The 18971-nt window shown below is 36.2% G+C and overlaps 1 long non-coding RNA gene across 1 annotated transcript in view; it reads left to right on the top strand.

Moving 5' to 3' along the window:
• The window catches only part of LOC115280697, a 218011-nt gene that overhangs the window by 94465 nt on the left and 104575 nt on the right, over nt 1–18971 (top strand). Inside the window, exon 4 of the long non-coding RNA XR_003903892.1 lies at nt 2643–2777. This is a non-coding gene — a long non-coding RNA (uncharacterized LOC115280697). The remainder of the gene's footprint in view (nt 1–2642; nt 2778–18971) is intronic.

Genomic DNA, 18971 nt, shown 5'->3' with positions numbered 1-18971 from the left:
GATGTCTAAGCATGTAAGTGTGCAGATCAATGCACATTAAAAAAACTAATGATGAGATCACATTTTATTAATAATATGTTACTATATATTAAATGCAAGTTCACCTGAATTAAAAGAACAAACTTGTTAATAAAAAAGTGAAGAAGTGAATTGATATTCATGCTTATTTATCTGAATTAAACTTTTCTTCCCATCTTGGAGAATGAGGCACGACCTCATAGAGTCCGCCTGCACCAGATAAGGATGCCGGTAGCAGCTGTGGTGCTGGCGATGGTGATGATGTTGTTGGTAATGATTAAAAAAATAACAACCACCATCAATAGCTTCCAACAGTCTCAGCACGACAGGAGTGCTGATGGAAATTTGTCTACTGTAATCCCCACCTCAACCCTTGTTAAAATTTCCATTGGAAATGGAGTTTTGAAACTTAAGTCTCATCCATAGCAACTAATTGAGTTAGGATGGAAACCTGGATCTGTGTGATTCAGGCATCATGTTTGTCCAGTTTCTCACACCATCTACTGAGAGGCACGCTCCCTGCTGCATGACTAACCTCCTTCTGTGGGCTTTCCCCCCCCAAAATACAACTTTGGTTCCCAACTTCCTGTGTCAAGTTACAAACAATTTGTCATGCCTGCACTCACACTTCTGGTTCCTGTCAGCCCTGTGAAAGAGCCTATCACCAATCTGGTGTTCCACTCTCTAAGCAACTTGTGGGTTTCATTCTTCCACGCAAGCAGCTTCTCACAGCTTCAGTTTCCTCACACATTTCAGCTCAAAAGCAATCCGAGTTCTGTTTTTATTGAATTCATTGAAAATGTCCTTACTGTCAGAGTACTAGAGTCCAAACTCTTACCATTACATTGTCCCTCTGCTCCGACATAAAAGATCTTCCGGCCATTAGCGATTACCCTTTTTCTTAACTTCTTCAACAAATTTCTTTTTGAAATATGTATCCCAGGGGTACTGTACTTGCTGCTTGCGTCATTGACTATGTGTTTGGTGTTGTAAAGACAGGCTTTCTTTCTCCCCTCTCCCCTTTTTTCTCATTTGTACTGCAATGACAAAATGATGAGTGGTGGAATGAAAGAAAGAAAAAACCTAAATGGGCAAAGGTGGTAGAGCTGACCTCTTACCCTCTTCCTCCCGCAGCCTCCCGCACTCTTTCCCAGCGTAGACAAATTGTTCAGTTAATCCGAATCCCAAATTCCTTTTCCATGGAGATGCTAACATATGTCCTCCTTGCTTCATAAGATGGATTAAAAAGTAAAAAACTAAAATGACTATGAACTCTATTTTTGAACTCAAATTTTATACAAATGATTTATTAAGCTGAATTTTTCATCAAAGATTGAATTTTATACTAAAGCAAGTATTTTCTCTTTATGATAATTGCTAATTCACTTAAGCAACCTATTTTCTGATTGTCAAAATTCTTTAAACTGAAATCCACTTGGATGGATATTCCAAACTAGTTCAGAAATGACAAGCATATTAGTGGTAACTCTCTTAGTTGGTATTAACACTCCTAAGTCAATATGTAGCTACAGAACTCTTCTTAAGATTATAAACACATTTTCCTGGGTATATTTTGCAACCCTACAAATACAACTCTTTATAAGGAATAGAGTTACATGGGATAATACATACTCAGGAAAATATGACTTTACTTAAAAAATAGCTCTATTATTCATGAGTCATATACAATACACACACACACACACACACACATACACACACGGGAAAGATTATAGCCAATTTTAGACCTTTGACAGAGCATCTAGCATAGACACAATCTTTGCATTAAAAGCATTCTGTGCACTAAAAACCCAATAATAAGAGGAAATACAGAGAATTTTCATCAGTGTTTACAGAGAGGAAAGGAGATACAATGGAAGACATATTTTATCTAGTGACCAGAAGACCTGTTGCATTCTTAGCTAGAGTATTAATCAATTTGAATCCATGTTCAACTCTCTGGCTTCAATTTATTCATATACTAAGTTGTTGGGGAGTCAGGGAAGAAGTTACAAACCAATCTAATGTTAGTAAACTTTAAAAAGATCAGAAAACAACAAATATTCCTCAAATCCTGGGTGATATTAGTAAGCCAAATCATATCCTCTTTTTACACTCTTTGTTTCTAGGAAAAGAATTATATAAGCTTCCAAATTGAAAAAAAGAAAAAAATAAAAGAATGTTCCAAGGTACCAAATTTATAGACAGCTTCTGACTTTAGCAAATAGCATCCAGTTTCCACTGAAAAATGAGTATGACTAAAAAGGACTGATGTTTCTAGCTTACCTGCCAATAAAATGTAACGAGAGCGTGGAAGCAATCTAAATCAGAAAATTATTCAATATATACTCTGTGGGCATCCAGAAGTTATTACATTGCCCCATGAAGTGGTGAAGTGCATTTAAAATTTCATTGCCTTTTATAGGAATTAGTAAATCACAATCTGGAGGGTGGGTGTATTCATTGGTCAATTAACACAAAATAAAACAGTTATATTCCAGCTCTAACATGAATGGGTTGAAAAAGACAACAAATATTTACTGAAGCTGCTTCCCTGTCACTTACTTTTTACTCATTCTGTCATCTAACCCTATGGTAATTCTAGGCTTATCTTTGTTTTATAGATAAGGACTTTGAAGATCAGACAGAGAAAATCATTTGTCCTTGAACACGCAACTTGGTAAATGCTTGAAGTCCTAGAAGACAGCTCCATCTACCACAAAATATCAAATTTATTTCTTTACACCCCACCACTGAAGGTAAGAACTGAAACTTGGCTTGACTGGCTTTCATTTTTTACCATTGTCTCAGCCTTTTGTGATTACAAAAGGGGTGATGCTTTCTCAGATCATTTTAATCTCCTAGGAGTGAGACTCTGATGTTGGCAATGTATTCAACTCCTCGACATCGTAAACTTCAGACTCTGCAATTTTCTGTAGCTTTTATCTTTATCCAATTTTTAAAGCAGATGCCAGTTGCATAAGCACTATCTACAGCCATTGCTCAGCAAATTCTTCCTCCTTGTAATAGCCTCGGGTACTTTCCATGTGTCTTACTTATGGTCAATTTTGTAGGAATCATAATGTTGAATTTAGTCCAGAAGAATGTTCATCCACCCCCTTGCACTCCTGTGCTTGAAGAAAAGTTGCAGCATTGATATATCACCCCTTATGTTGGAGCTTCTTCTAGTAGGAAGGATACAGATAACTTTATTGCAAATTGAGTTCCCTCCTTCTGAGAGGCTAGCAACCTCCTTTCCCTGAGACCATCGGATGCACCCCACTTACACTTCTTATTCACATAATGTTAGAAAAAAGGGGCTTTAACCTAGGAAAATATTGTAAGTATCAGACTTACAATAGCCAGTTTATTGTTGTTTGAGACTACTAGCCCTGGTCCCTTAAGATATCTTACAAGTCTTTGGCACATATAATGCACCATAGATACATCTATAGTGAAAGAACCAATGAATGACGTATGGTGTATCACCTTCTGTTTCTCCTCTAAAATACTGTCCCTCTCCCATGATACGTGTAAATACTTTGTATTCTTCAAATTGACAGCTGATCCCAATCCTACAGTATATCATACTCTTAAGATCCCAGTATCAACTTTCATAGCTATTCTCTTGTTTCTGTCCTACCCTTGTATTTTGGCCTTTTATTTATTTTTATCTCTTTTATTATAACCCCCTGACTGTATCAGTTGAGCTCTTTCTTATAATTTATTCACTCTTATGCCATATGACAGATAAGTGATGTATAAAAATAATACAGAATCCCTTTCCAGAGAGCTTTCCTTCCCATCCTTCTAAAAACAAAGTCATAAGTGAAAATATGGGTACTATAAGAAGGGTTATTTGCAGCATCAAGCTCTGCAGAAGGATTAAGAAAACTTCACTCCCTACACCTAGGGAGGAAAAAGCACAGGGCACAGTGGTCTGCTGACATCTAGTCAGAGTTTCTTCAGTGTTTCTTACATCTTCTTCCGTGAAGTTTTCATGGATACAGTTTTTATTTCTCAGTGGATTTTCTGTGAGAAGCAAGTCTGCATCGATCGATATTATTGATCCCTGCCTATCACCTGAGTCAGTTGAAGGTTGTTTTGAAAATTTGATGGGGCTTTACTGGACAATGGAGGGTTGCCCAGTCAAATACAGGGTACCTAGTCAAATATGAATTTCTGAAAACAAAAATTGGTATTTTCAATATAAGTGTATACCACCTGTATATGCATGGGCTATTCTAAAGTATCATTTGTCATTTGTCTGAAATTCAGATTTAATCAGTCATTCTATATTTTTATGTTTTCAGTGTGGCAACTAGTAACATTTTTACTTGTTCTATTCTTTTCCTCTTTAAAACATGACCTAGAGAACTAAGACAATTAAAAAATTTTCAACTCCCATTATTTTATATCCAGATAATTCACATTGGCCTCCCTTTTCAAATATGAATGTTTTGTCTATAGGTCATTCTATGTGGTGTTTTGTTACTAGTAACAAGCAAATTGAAAAGGAATTTCTTATAGGAATAAAGAGAAACCTAATGTAGAAAACAGAAGTTACCTAGAAAATTATGAGTATGGCTATAAAAGCAACTTTTTGGAAGATAAGTTATTAGGACAGCACTAGGAATCTCAACTCCACAGTTACTTCTTTAACTGCTTACTCCACTGTATCCAACCCTGTGAGTTCTTTTCTAGATCCAAGTTGGTGAGATTACATCAGTAGCCCACCTGGGGTAACACCCATGTCCCTGTGGGAAACACAGTGGATCTGTATGACAGATGGAAAAGCTAAGGAAGTTTGGTAGGCCAGCAGTACATAAGTTACCATGACGTTGATTAAGCATAGGGAAAAATCTACATCGGGCCACTCTTCTCATCTGAAGGAACTAGTGGAAATGCATTTAGCTCTTTGCTAATGGAAAATGCAAATTAATGACAGCATCCCTATGGCTGCCTCATATTCAGCATATTTTGGAAGGTGTAACATTTAATGCCTACGAATAAAGATAGGCATTTCATACTCTTAGCAATTAGGTTTGGATAAGCAGCAGTGGAAATATGAATCTTTTATGCCAGCCTTATCAAGTAAAGATGCTCTGAAGATTAAGAAGGGAAAACATAAATGTAATACAATAAAGTCATAAAAAAGTATTAAATCAGGGAGCTTGGTTTTACCTTTGTATCTTTGGGGGGGGGTTGTTGTTATTTCTCAATAATTTGCCATAACATCAGGACAGGGTACCTAACTGATGGAGTTTCTATTACCTCAGAAATGGCAGGAGTAGCTTTTAAACCCGACACTGGCAGGTAGTACAAAGAAAGCAGCATGATTACACAACTCATCCAGATCTGGGTTTGAATTCTGTTTGTGCATCTTATTATGTTCTCTGAAACTTAGACTAATGTCTTTTTCTCTCTGATCTTCAATTACTTGGTCTGTAAGTCAGATACAATAAAACTTAGCTGTGAATGTGACGGTTACCAAAGGTAGTGTTTATAGAAAATTCTAACACAGGGCCTCCCAAAGAGTGGGGAAATAAAAACATTCCAAACTGATTATTCAGTGGTTTCATTCCTGATAATATCCAAATGGCTCCAACCAAATCAATCTTCTTCAAATGACAATAAATTCTGACAAAATAAATAATGTCAACCCAGTGAAGGCACTACAGAGTAAATAAAAGCAGAATATGATGGAGAGAGGGCACTTCAGGAAAAAAAAAACAATAGAACTTAGTGAGTTTTGATTTTTATGGCCGTTAATACCAACAGCATGCCTAAGTCAACAACTTGCTGGGTGGCCAAAATTTGGATAGAAAAGCTGAAGATAAATGTCTGGAAGACCCCTAAAGTATTTTTTTAAGTTTATTTGGTTATTTTTGAGAGAGAGAATGAAGGAGAGAGAGAGAGAGAGAGAGAGAGAGAGAGAGAGAGAGAGAGCGAGAGCACACATGCACACATGAGAACAGTGGAGGGCCAGAGGGCGAGGAAGAGAGGAAATCCCAAGCAGGCTCTATGATGTCAGTGTGGACCCCCATGTGGGACTGGAGCCTGTGAACAATGAGATCAGGACTTGAGCCAAAACCAAGAGGTGGACCCTTAACTGACTGAGCCACCCAGGCACCCCTTTAAAATTTTGTTTTAACTTAATATTTTATAAAGTAAATTTTAAATAACTAAAAATTTAAGTGCCTCCTTCCAACAGAAGAGATACATTTATCACTTTGAACTAATACAAATTAATTGTTTACTAAAACACATAAAAAATACTCTTTAGATTCCTCTACAAGATACCATTCACAATGACAAGGATGCAGTGGCAGGTTACTGAACACATAAAGAAAGAGGAAAGGGCCACCTGGGTGGCTCAGTTGGTTAAGCAGCCAACTTCAGCTTAGGTTATGATCTCACATTTCATGGGTTTGAGCTCCACATCAGGCTCTGTGCTGACAGCTCAGAGCCTGGAGCCTGCTTCAAATTCTGTGTCTCCCTCTCTCTCTGCCCCTCCTCCCAGTCCTGCTAGTTTTCTCTCTCTTTCTCTTGCTCTTAAAATTGAATAAACATTAAAAAAAAGAAATAGGAAAATAAACTACTTTTCCAAAGAAAACAATCAATAGAGACTAAACCTAAGATTATCCAGCCTGGTATAATTAGCAGATAAGGATTTTATAGGAACCGCTATAAGTATGCTCAGTGTAAAAGAAAGTATGCATGTAATGGATGAAGTGGTAGAAAATATTTGCAGAGAAATATAAATGATAAAAAGCACTAAACAAATATTTTAGAACTATTCACATCCCAGATATCAGTAATCAAGTAAATCTTTAAGATGGATCTCATATATTCAAATGTCACGAAGAGTCAGGCTGGGAATATAAATGAATGTCATACTCAGAATGAAACACAGAAGATACTGATATGGCTTGTGGTAAGCTAGAAAACAGTGCCTGTATTTAAAGGAAATATTTGCTATTGGATTTCAGCCAATTGTTACCTTAAGTAGGGATTGGCAAACGTGTGTGTGTGTGTGTGTGTGTGTGTGTGTGTGTGTGTGTGTGTGTGTGAAGAGCTAGATAGAACATTTTATAGGCTTTGTGGCCCGTATGGTCTCTGTTACAACAACTCAGCTCTGCTTTTGTGCTGGAAAAGTGGTCATGGATGATATATAGCTGAATGGTTGTGGCTATGTTCTAATAATACTGCATTTACAGAACATGTAGTGGGTTTGAGTTGGCCTGTAGAATGCAGTGTACAGATATGGTCTTACAGAAATTTAGATTCAAGTTTGCCTAATATTCTCTATTTCAAGAAAAAGTGGGCCACCAGATCTGAGCTCCTGTCCTAGAGCAAATACGCGTAAGGCCTTGAGAGATAAACAATTGTTTTCCAGTCCACAGAAAGGAAAATGGGATGTCAACCTATGCAAAAGGACATGGTTGTGAAAGATTGGAATATACCGGCAGTGCAAGTAATTTGGTTTGGTTGCAGAATAGAAATTGTGTCGCATAAAGTTAAGAAGGCCAGGTTAAATTTGATATAACCTATAAGTGGCTCTTTTTCCCCCTGAATCAGGCAACAACTAAGACATTTGACCACAACAATAGCAGACGGATCCCTACATACCAGCGTTGTGTCCAGTAAATGTTAGGTTGGAAGACTTAGCTGATAAATTCAGTATTTGGTATTTTAATGTTTCCTTCACTTTGATCATCACCTGAACACCCCACTTCATACCCCCTCCACAGACGCATATGCTTATCAATCTAGACTTTAAAATGTTTGGAATGTAGAGCAGAAAGCCCAGAATCTCTACCTCCCAGTTGTCAGGGAGGGCTAGAACACAGCTGTAAACCAAATCCCTTGCCTCCGATATTTGGAATAATCTCCTCTCAACAGAGAAAGGTGAAAAGTGGTTTACCTACCAACAAGGTGATTTCTTTTTTCTTTGGGAAGGAAAATGGGTGGAACAGTAGGATAGAAATATTCAGGGAAAGTCTTCCTTTCACACTGTAGGAGAGGAAATAAGCATCTCTTAGCCCCAACAGCATACAGATTCCAAATATGGAATCCCTTAACTGTATTGAAGAACTTAGTTTTTGCTGTGCTCAACGTAACAATGATCCTGAAGTAGAACATCACTTGTGTTAGCTGATTTATATTGCTAATTCCTCATAGCATACATCTCATGACTGTTTTAAATCTACTACAGATCTTCCTTGACTTATACTGGGGCTCAACCTGAAAATCCAATCAGAAGTTGAAAATACCATATGATATTGAGTCTATAGTGTATTTAATATACCGAACCTACCAAATATAGCTGAGCCTAGCCTATCTTATGTGTGTTCAGAACACTTAAATTAGCCCATCTTGAGCAAATCATCTAACACAAAGCCTAATATATATTAAAGTGTTAAATATCTCATGCAACTTAATGAATACTGTGCTGATAGTGGAAAAACAGAATGGATGCATGGGTGCAGAATGTTTGTAGATGTATCATCTGTTTACCCACAGGACGTGTGGCTGATTACTGACTATGGTTTGGTGCAGCTGACCAGCTTTACAAGAAATGGTCATATCACATATCGCCAGCCTGGAAAAAAAAATCAAAATTTTGAAGGATAGTTTCTATGGAATGAGAATCACTGTCACACCATTGTAAATCCAAAAACTTCTAAGTTGAGCCATCCCAAGTCAGAGACCATATGTAATACAATCCACATTACTAAGTATCTATATAAGCTGTATGCTCATTAGAAAATGCCTTAAAAAAGCTCCACACCACCTAAAATAATTTTAAAAACAAGTAAAATCATCATAAAAGATCTAAGAGCTACTATTCTCTTAGGCGTCCATTCAGTGTCCCCAAGGGAAGCTTTCAGTTTAATAATTCACATTAAAAACTAGCTTTGAATTGTACATTTGCCTCTGAGCCACTGCAAATAAGTAAAAAGGTATGCCATTCATGTCACTTAAATATTCTCCGTTACCAAATGGACCCAATACCTGAGATTTTGTTTGTCCCCTGGATTCCAGAAGTTACATCTACTTCCAATAATCTGTGATTGAAATTCTGCAACCCTGCAGTGAAGTATATATCATAAATTATTATTTTTTTGCCAGAATAAAAATCTCCTTCTACTGTCAACAAATTCTGGTGATGAGTTTTCCTCAAACTGCTAAACTTTCCAAATCCATACCTCCTGATACAAAACTAATCAGAAAATCTAACAGCTCTGCATTGCTAAAATCACATCTCTGGCATTCTGCAGTAGGCAACAAAGGTATTTATTATAAAGTGATGGTCTGTTGTATATGAACTGGGAGCATAAATACACTAGTGTTTGTTCATTCACTTGTTCATTTATTCATTTATCAAATAATTCTTTAGTACTCAGATAATAACAGAAATGTCTTGGTGGGAATATAGACATGAAAACCAACAGAAATATAATACAAGTGCTAAGCATCAAAGTATTACCTAGAAAATAGTGATTTTTGAAGTATAAAGTATTTTCTAGGTAACATAATAACATTAGAAAATGGTGTTACTTAAAATAATGATTTATTCCATTTATTCACTCATTTAGAATGTGTCAAGCATGCTAATGTCTAAAAATGAAACAATTAATAAGACATACAAGATTTTTGCCTTTGTGTATCTTACAACCTAACACAGTGGTTTTACTCTTTTACTTTTTGATCACACACTGAATAGCAAGATATTTTCAAATGATGACATTACCTGCATATTTATTATTTATGAATAATATATGCATATACTTATGTGCTATAATACAGTATAAATAAAATACAGAATAAAACCTACCCTAAAATGCAGAGTAATGATAAAATGAAATCATCTTTAAATATTATTTTATTGACATTAAATGTTTTGATTTTACTAGAACATTAATATAATAAGTATATTTACATAGGTAACTATGAAATACCACTTCGATTCTTAATAACATTTTTGTTAAGAAAACATGTGTTCATATATGCTTAATTATTTTTAAAGTATGTTTAATTGATCAAGCAAAATCAAAGGATAGTTGAGTTAAAACCCAATGAATTTTTGGTAATATTTATTAAAATTGTATTTCCAAAATTTATTCCTTTTTATCTATCTCTTTTTTGTAACATATACATGTGTGTGTGTATATATATGTGCGTATATATATACATACACACACACAGATAACACATATTGTTTACAGGAACTAAATCTCATAACTATAAGAGTAATATTAAGCATTTGGTTTTAATTCACTTCCACAGGCTGAATTTCTGTTTAAAAGCATTAGATTTCTCACTTCTTGTTTCAAATATCACCTTTTTTTCAAGAGACCTTGAAATCCTCCAAAGATGTCCCAAAGGTGCCCTTTCTTGGCCTTAGCTTCTTGATAGCCTTCTGCAGGGCTACAAATCACACTCCAGGGACAGGTGAGGTGGGTCATGTGATCCACAAGAGAAGAAAAAGAGAGTCTTTGAGGAAATCTGTGAAAATAGAAAAGGAGATCTGTGACAAAGTGCCATCCCAGGAGAGAGGCCTGTCTGTGATGGTGTGGGAAAGCAGTCTCCAAAGGCCGGAGCTTCAGGGTTGAGCTTTGAAGTGGGCAGTAAACACTCAGGATGGGAAGGGAAGCAATCCCTGGAACCTGGGATTCCAAGCAGAAGAAAATACCCCCCTTGGAACATTCAGGGAGCTGGTGCTCTGTATGCTGAAATGATAATGCAGGTCCTCACATTGTAACCCCACACAACAGTGGATTTTTTACCCCAGAAATAGAGCCAAGGCATTGGTTCCCTTAAGACAGCGTCAGTGTCCACAGGTTTACTATACCTCTTTGCTTTCCTGGAATCTGCTACCTTGCCCTCTTTGCCCTGTATTGCAATTATCTATGTATTTTTCCTTCTCCAGATAAATGAAGACTTTCTTAGGGGCTAGGTCTCTGTATAATTCTCATCAACTTCATTCTCTTATTCCCTTAGGCAGGAAGATATTCTAAAAATGTTTATAGAATAGATAGATAAGTATACTTTCACCCATTTTTGGATTTTGAAGAGTTGAACATAAGATATTAGTCTTTGAGATAATCAACTTTTAGAGCACTTTATCAGTTATGACTCTTGAAGATATTAGTGGCAAAAAAATGCCACAACACCAACAACAATAAACAACAATTTCACCCAAACAAGCCTAAAGAAAAACAGGATTTTTATTAGCTCATGTAGCAGAGAAGCCCAGGTGGAGGATGTGACTTGGTGCTGAGTTCTTATAACCTCATCAGATCCAGTTTCTCTTTATTTCCTACTTGACTTTTTCATGCTGGCTCTATTCTCTTTTCGTTGTGTAAAAATGGCTAGCAAAGTTCTAATCTCACCTTCTCACAACTGAATCTAATGAAGAAAAACTCTTTTCAGGGATTTCCCGCAACTCTGATCTAATGATTATATGTCATGGGTTCAGCCTGAACCAATCACTGTGGGGAGTTGTCTTTAGGTCAATAGGAGAATGAATGCTGAAGAGGTAACAGGCATACTAATCCCCATGGACAGAGAAAAATAGCAACATTTCTAAACTGCATCTACCATCAGAGTCTTCAATCTCCTTTGTAATTTTCAAAGTTCTTTCAACTTTCTGCAGTTGTGGGTGTTTTTCACTAATGATGTTTTACTGCCAAATTTGCCATATGTTGATCTTTTCTAACAACCACTCTTAAGGAAAGGAGACCCAAAGGGGGCAATCCGGAGCCATGTAAACCCACTTCCCCTGAAACTGGATCCTTTACTCTCACACAGCTGACACTGACATATGTCATAGACTTCCCTTCTGAAGTGATGGAATTGTTGTGACAAGTCTTAAAGTTAAAGTAATTTTTAAGTCTCCAATGCCTATATTCCTAGAACCCATCATTGTGTACACCTTTCTGTATCTCTCTTAACAACAACAACAAAAGCTACAAAAAAGCCACAAAATACAAAAACTAAAATCAAAAACTCTTCATCCGATTGTCTCTATCTTAACTTTTTATACTTACACTCTGACATCAAGTTTTAATGATTCTGTCATACAACCAATAATAACATAGATTTTATAATGCCTTGTTCCTGTGGATTACCTGAATTTTCTGTCTCCCTTCTCAGCTACACACAGTCCATTTAGTGGCTTCTCAAACTGTTGAAAAGCACTACTGTTTGCCTTCACCTTAACCTGGTTTTTGTTGTTCCATTGATATCTAGGTATTCAGGTGTTCATTGTGGCCATCTCTGGGTTCTTAGATTTGTGACCTTTGGAGAAGACTTATAATAATGGTTGGGAAAACCTTGTATCTGGTCTCTGATAGGGTTGGTTTCTATTTCCTATCCTGTGATTTAATGAATCTACAATGAGCCCTAAATTTGTAAAACATGAGGTGATAATTTTATATTTGCATGCATATACATGTATGCATATATGCCCATATATATGTATACACACATACCATCAGAATATAATTGGTTTTGCTATAATAACTTACTACAGAATCCTCAGTGGTTTAGAATAACAAATGACAAATAACAAATAACAAACTCATTCCTACTATATGCCTATCATCAGATGACTGGGACTCTTTTTCATGTGTTGCTCATTCTGAAAGCCAGAATGATGAAACAGCTTCCATCTAGATTTATTAGCAGGAATTAGAATAGGATAAATAATGTGCTTTCTCCTAAAGCTTCAATCCAGAAGTGGCTTTTATGCTTTTATTTCGTTGGTCGTAATAAATACAGAATCAAACCTGGCATCAAGAGGAAAGTGCCCCAAACATGTCCTTGGTAGAATTAAAGTATTTAGTGAATTGCACTACTGAGTCAGCTATGCCTCTTAAAGGATTTTTTGAAAATATAAATTTAATTACACTAAAAGGACTGCAAATAGTGAATACTCAGATTTGTGAAGGCTTATAACAAATTTTTCTGAGGACTACTTTCCTTCTCTTTGATATGAGATTAGTACTTCTTAGTTTACTAGTATCAGATGTTCTGCTTCCAAAATGAAAATGTCCTAAATGTAAGAAAAGGAACATGCAATTATATTTTTCCTTTCCCAAACAAGTTATATAGCTGACTTACTATTTTTTAATTGAGTGTCTACTATGTTCTAGGTGCTAGATAAGGGTCTTCTATAAGAAGTTTCAAAGCACAAGTGTGATAGAGTTTGGCAAGATGAGAACACAAAAGACTTTCCCTGTAGTAGAAGAGTAGAATAAAGACTCTTAAAACAAGTCAATGAGCCAAAAGCCTTTAAAAACACGGGGAGCAGATGAGAGGCTAGGGATTTTTCAGAGTTTTGTGGATTGAGTTACCTCTTGTGATTAAAAATAGGCCTGAATGGGCAACCTAATCTGGCAAGCTACTTTGCATGGCAAATGTCAGCCATACAAAACTGAAGTGCATAATACTGGATCTGGTGAAGTCTTGACTCATTAATCTTGATTGTGGCTGGCATCCTGGTTGGCTGGCAGCTACTCTATCTGCATTCATTCATTTATTCATTCACTCATTTATTCATTTATCCATTCAGCAATCATTTGTTGAATACCTATCAAATTCCTGATTCCGCCATTGACCCTAGAGATAATCAGAGACTAAAAAAATGTGCTGGTCCCTCCGCCTTGTGCACTTTGTGGTGGAAAATGGGAGAGCACATAAAGGGAGGAGACTGTACAGGAGGACAGTCCACAGACTAGAATGGGGGAGAATGAAGGACTCCAGAGGAATGTATCCTGTTGGCTTTTTCTAAAGGTCTTTGAGTGTCTGTACAGAACCCAGAGGATCCCTGTGCCCCAGGAGACGGAAGACCTAGCTTGCTATCTGTCTTGCAGCTATATAGCAACAAGCAATTTGTTCTTAAGGGGGTCAGTGCTTTCTTGAAAATGTCCAGGACAGCAGCAGCAATGCCAAGAATGGTTTTTTAATTCTTTTGTAGGCAGCCAAAATCACGGGGACTGGGGGGCAGGGGAATGGTGTAGAAAGAAAGAAAGGAATAAAATGCCCAGGCACTCTGGTTATTGCCTGGAATTCTAGGGGATGTCTTTGGATTGTGGGTTAAATTCCTGAAGCGGGAAGGGATCAAGGGATTTAGGCTGCAGTTCTTAGAATTATTAGAAATGTAAAGACATAATGAGAGAAAAGGGATAGTCACTTTTAATCCCTAGATCTTTTTTTTATTTTTTCTTTTTTTTTAATTTTTTACTTATTCTTAAGAGAGAGAGAGAGACAGTGTAAGCAGGGGAGGGTCAAAGAGAGAGGGAGACACAGAATCCGAAGACAGGCTCCAGGCTCTGAACTGTCAGCACATAGCCTGATGCAGAGCTTGAACCCACAAACTGCTAGATCATGACCTGAGCCAAAGTTGGACACTCAACCCACTGAGCCACCCAGGCGCCCCTAATCCCAAGATCTTAAAGTCAGTCTTCCCATTTACAAATATTTCCCCTGATGTTTTCTAATATAAAAACACATTTAGTACCACACTAATTTTGCAGTGTGCCTTTCTGTCTTACCATTATCCAAAAGAATTGTTTATGGTTTTCTTGACTTCACAGTTACCATTCTGGATGGCTGAATCACTTGTTGTCTTTAAAGACAAATAGAAACTTATTTAACGACTTCTCTACTCTGAGTTATTGTAGCCATTTCTATTATTCATGATTATAATAAGTCACAAAGGAAAAATTAATGTGCATATTTATTATTTTGCAATTATTTTTAGTAACCTTTCCTAGAATTTAATTCATCAGGTCGAGTTATTTTTGATTTTATAAGCCAACTTGCTTGCTGACAATGTGGGCTACTTTGAATTAAGCATTTTTACCAATTACATATTGTTTGAAGTTTGCCAATTGAATAGATGTTAAATGGAATTTGGTTATTGCTAAAACTTTTATTATATAGATTTACTAATGGTTTGTGGAATATAATCTGTCTTCCTCTTAAACCTTTTGAACCCGAAGAATCTCAAAGAAATCCCAATTTCTCCTTTTGCCAGAATTACTGATCTGTTAAAATTTAACTTTTTCTCCAGTGGTCTATTTAACAGTTCATTTCAACTTTCATTATTTCACCTCTGAGATCAACCCTTCCTCACCCTAAGTAAGTGGAAAGATACAGTGAGGATAAATTCCTTAAATATATGTCTCTGGCTTATTTTTCTCATTTCTTCAATTGGCACATTTGCTTACACACGCACAGCAGATAGTCATGGGAGAATGAACACCCAACTGAGAAGGAAAATAAGCTATCGCTGTGGTAGGCGCCACCCCTGCACTGCTGTGTCATACTTGGTAACTAATAACCTCTTTGGGTCTACCTGGGCCCCAATTTACTTACCTAAGAAGTTAGATGATGAGTCTATTTGATTTTAATTTTTTTCTTTCCTAAAAATCTATATTTACAAGAACATTTTTGATTATGATACATTTATTTTACTGTTTAATAACTGTGCAATAAAGATAAATCTTTCCATAGATATCAAAAGCCAACACCAAGGAATGAGGAGTTGATCTTGTAAGTCTCAAACAAGCTGAGTGTTATATACAGGTATCTGATTATGTGATCATCTATATGATGGAGGCAAGATGGGGCAGTTGTGTGGTCATGCCCCGTGGGGATGAATTTTACCTTGAAGTTAATTTTTTAATTGTCCCCTAGCATGCATTTGACCACATTATATTCATGGTGCAAGATTGAAGTGACAATCATTTTGTGAATAGATCATTTTCAGTCACATGTCAGGCAATGTGATGGAAGAAAATAGGAACTGTCAAAGCTCTCAGAATAGGTTAGACTTCAAAGACAAGACAAGTTGGTCTGAGCAATCCAGATCTTACACTCCTACTACTTTAAAAGCTTCCAGCTGATCTCAGAGAAAAGTTTTTCAATTTTAAAAGGCATTTAATTCAACTGAAGAAAAGAATAAAATCATAGATTTAGTCACAAATGAAAAACGGACAGAAGCTTTTGACCCATCTGTATCCCTTAAAATGATACTATCAATGTAAAAATTTTTGACAATATAAGAAACAAATCAGTAGTTATCACAAAGGGTATATCTACATGCACTTTAGTGTATGATATAATCAAAAGTGATCAGAATACATTATCAACACTGAACTCAAGTAGGTATAAATATACTTAAGAGAAAAGTCAAGGGCAATTTATGAATGAATCCATTTATGGTCAGTAACAAGAACAAAAATTAGTGATCAACATACTATCCTTCCTAATTTTTCTGAAGAGTTACTTCCTTAATGTTGCATCTTAAAGAAAGAAATACATGATTTTGTCTCCTCAAATATTCTAACCATGTATAAAACCTTAAAATTTACATCATTTTAACTTTTCAAGGATCTCAATTTATTTGTGTTTGTTTGTGGTAAATATAGGCACAGTTTTATAGTATTTAAATTCTTGCATTTCATTTCCTGTGAAAGCAAATTCACATATTCTGTGGAAATATTCAGAGATGAAGAAACTTTGAATTCACTGGGACAGATAACTATTTATATTGTCTAGAAGTGATTGTCAATAAGACCATGCAGTGAAGGGTCCTAAATAAAGATTAGTTACTTCCAAGTGAACTTGCCTATAAAAGACCAATGGTAAATTGTTTTAATAAGAGAATATCACTGAACTATGTAATGACTTGGAAAGGGAAATTGGGAAGTGCCTGTTAACTCTTACAGTCATTATGCTTTTCATTCCATTTCATCTTTCTCTGAAACATAGAAAATGGTAAATGAGTCTAAAAACATCATTCAGTTGTTATTAGTACAATTTTCCCAGATCTAATGATCTTTTGACACGCTGCCCAGTGCTCTCTCTGTGGCTGCCTCAGATTGTGCTCAGTCTTCTGCCACCATAGCTTACAAATTTCTATTCAACAAATGTCTGGGTAATAGCTCACTCTTCTCCTCATTTGGCTTTTACTGTAGGGACCCCTCTCCAAGTTTCTCTGAGAAGATTCTCTGTGCTGTGGTAATTAGAGTAGCGAATGTGCTAAATATATTTTTGGCAGGGAAGGACTCTGCCAGATAAATAAAGCATCCCAGGTGTAACAGAGGAAGGGAAGTACATATTGTAAGAGGTGCTGCCGACTTCATTCCCCCTTAGATTTTCAAGTCTGTTTCAAACCTTTCCCTATACCTGGACAGTGACATTCACAGAACTTTGAAAAATTTAATTGGAGCAATCCCATGAAATAGACCATGGTTCAGAAGACTCACAAAGAGAAGTCAGTTTATATTGGAAGAGTGAAATCATGCCTATGCTACTCAATTACCTAAAAAAATTTATTAAGGACTAAATTGGTATCACATTCCCCCACAAGTATGGCTGTTAAGAAATTCACATTAAATGTAACTATCCAAAAATGCTAAAATTGGGATTAATATTTAAAATGTAAAGTCACAAATTAATGCAAAAAGAGCCATGAAAATGGTAAGATTGGATGAAATGTCTTATTGGATTTGAAAATGGCTTTAAATATGTCCAGAGAGCACCTCATCTGACATCCTATCATGACCTTTTTGAATCAGAATTTGATCTTCTTTAGCTTTGTACATCTCTGGAGCAGGCACTTAGGACAGTATGTGCCCAGAGCTCCCTTTTTTTCTATAAGTAGGCATTTTCCCAACCAGGCTAGTACCAAGTAGCCCCAAACTCTGGCTCAAAGACCAGCAAATAATCCAAGTTGAACAAATCAGATACTTTCCTGGATATTTGGAATGGATGAAAATACCAACTTCCTCTGACCATATTATTTTGAAGATAGATTAAACAGAAAATGAAGTCAGATAACAATAAGAGGAAATGTGATGGTGTTTTTGTCCCAGGAAACAGGCTTTCCTGAAATTATACTGTGATCTTGTTATCGGGCTCTCTGAGACACTTGAGTAGCTTTACAGAAAAAATGTTTAATTAACTTATTTTTTAAACATTCTGCTTTGTCTTTGAAATTCAAATTTTCTAGGATGTTGAATAAGCCAAAAGCGTAGATGTATATAAATCACTTGCCATTCATTCTCATTGCAATTTAACCATGTAATATAAATAATCTCTTGAAGGAGTTTATATTGAGTTTCTCTTATCTGAACCCCAAAGAGTACTAATTAATATGTACTGACACAAAAGACTTTACTCATTAAGCATTTGAAAAACAATTAAAAGAATAAAAACAAGTAAAGGGTTAATATGCTGAAACGTATGCCACAAGTCTGAGTCTCAGAGGAGCACAACTTTAGGAAATGGGCATAGCAAGAAGGATTATTTCAGATGAAAGACAGTCTGTCAGTCAAGATAAGAGAGAAGATAGATGTAGGTCATGGTGGAAAGAGGCAGTTTAAATGGAGAGCGAGATTCAGATAAAAAGATGGTAGGATACAAGAATAGATATGTTGTTGTGGTTTTTGTTGTGGTTTTGTTTTAGTTTTGAATTAGATTTAAGAGAAAAGGGAAGACAAATGCCAGTTTAAAGATTTGGGAATGATGGGGTCAGAGTGGTAGTTTAGGGCTACTCTGAAACCTGGATCTAACAAGGCAACTGGAACAGAGAGTCAAGACACCAAACTCATTAAAACGATCTTTGAATAGTTGAGTTATAACTAACACTGAACTGCTCTGAGCTAGCAATAAGAAATTAGATTTACAAATCTCTTTAGAAGAGGGAATGAGAGATTCTCTAATGACAGTAGAGAAAAAGAAACAGATTTGTAGACAATTCCAGTGTCTTAGGGCTGAGTTGTGGATCCACAGAGAAAGTCAAAGCAAATGCCATTTTTGAAGAAACACAAATATATTGTAAGATCTATTTTAGACACCTCCAGTTGGAAATGTCACACAGGAGGTGACTAATAGGCAGCAGGAACCCATAAATGATGCTTGATAAGAGGTTG

The sequence above is a fragment of the Suricata suricatta genome, chromosome 16 (assembly GCF_006229205.1).
Source record: "Suricata suricatta isolate VVHF042 chromosome 16, meerkat_22Aug2017_6uvM2_HiC, whole genome shotgun sequence".
In the NCBI taxonomy this organism is placed as follows: Eukaryota; Metazoa; Chordata; class Mammalia; order Carnivora; family Herpestidae; genus Suricata; species Suricata suricatta.
This window is presented reverse-complemented; position numbering and strand designations above follow the sequence as displayed.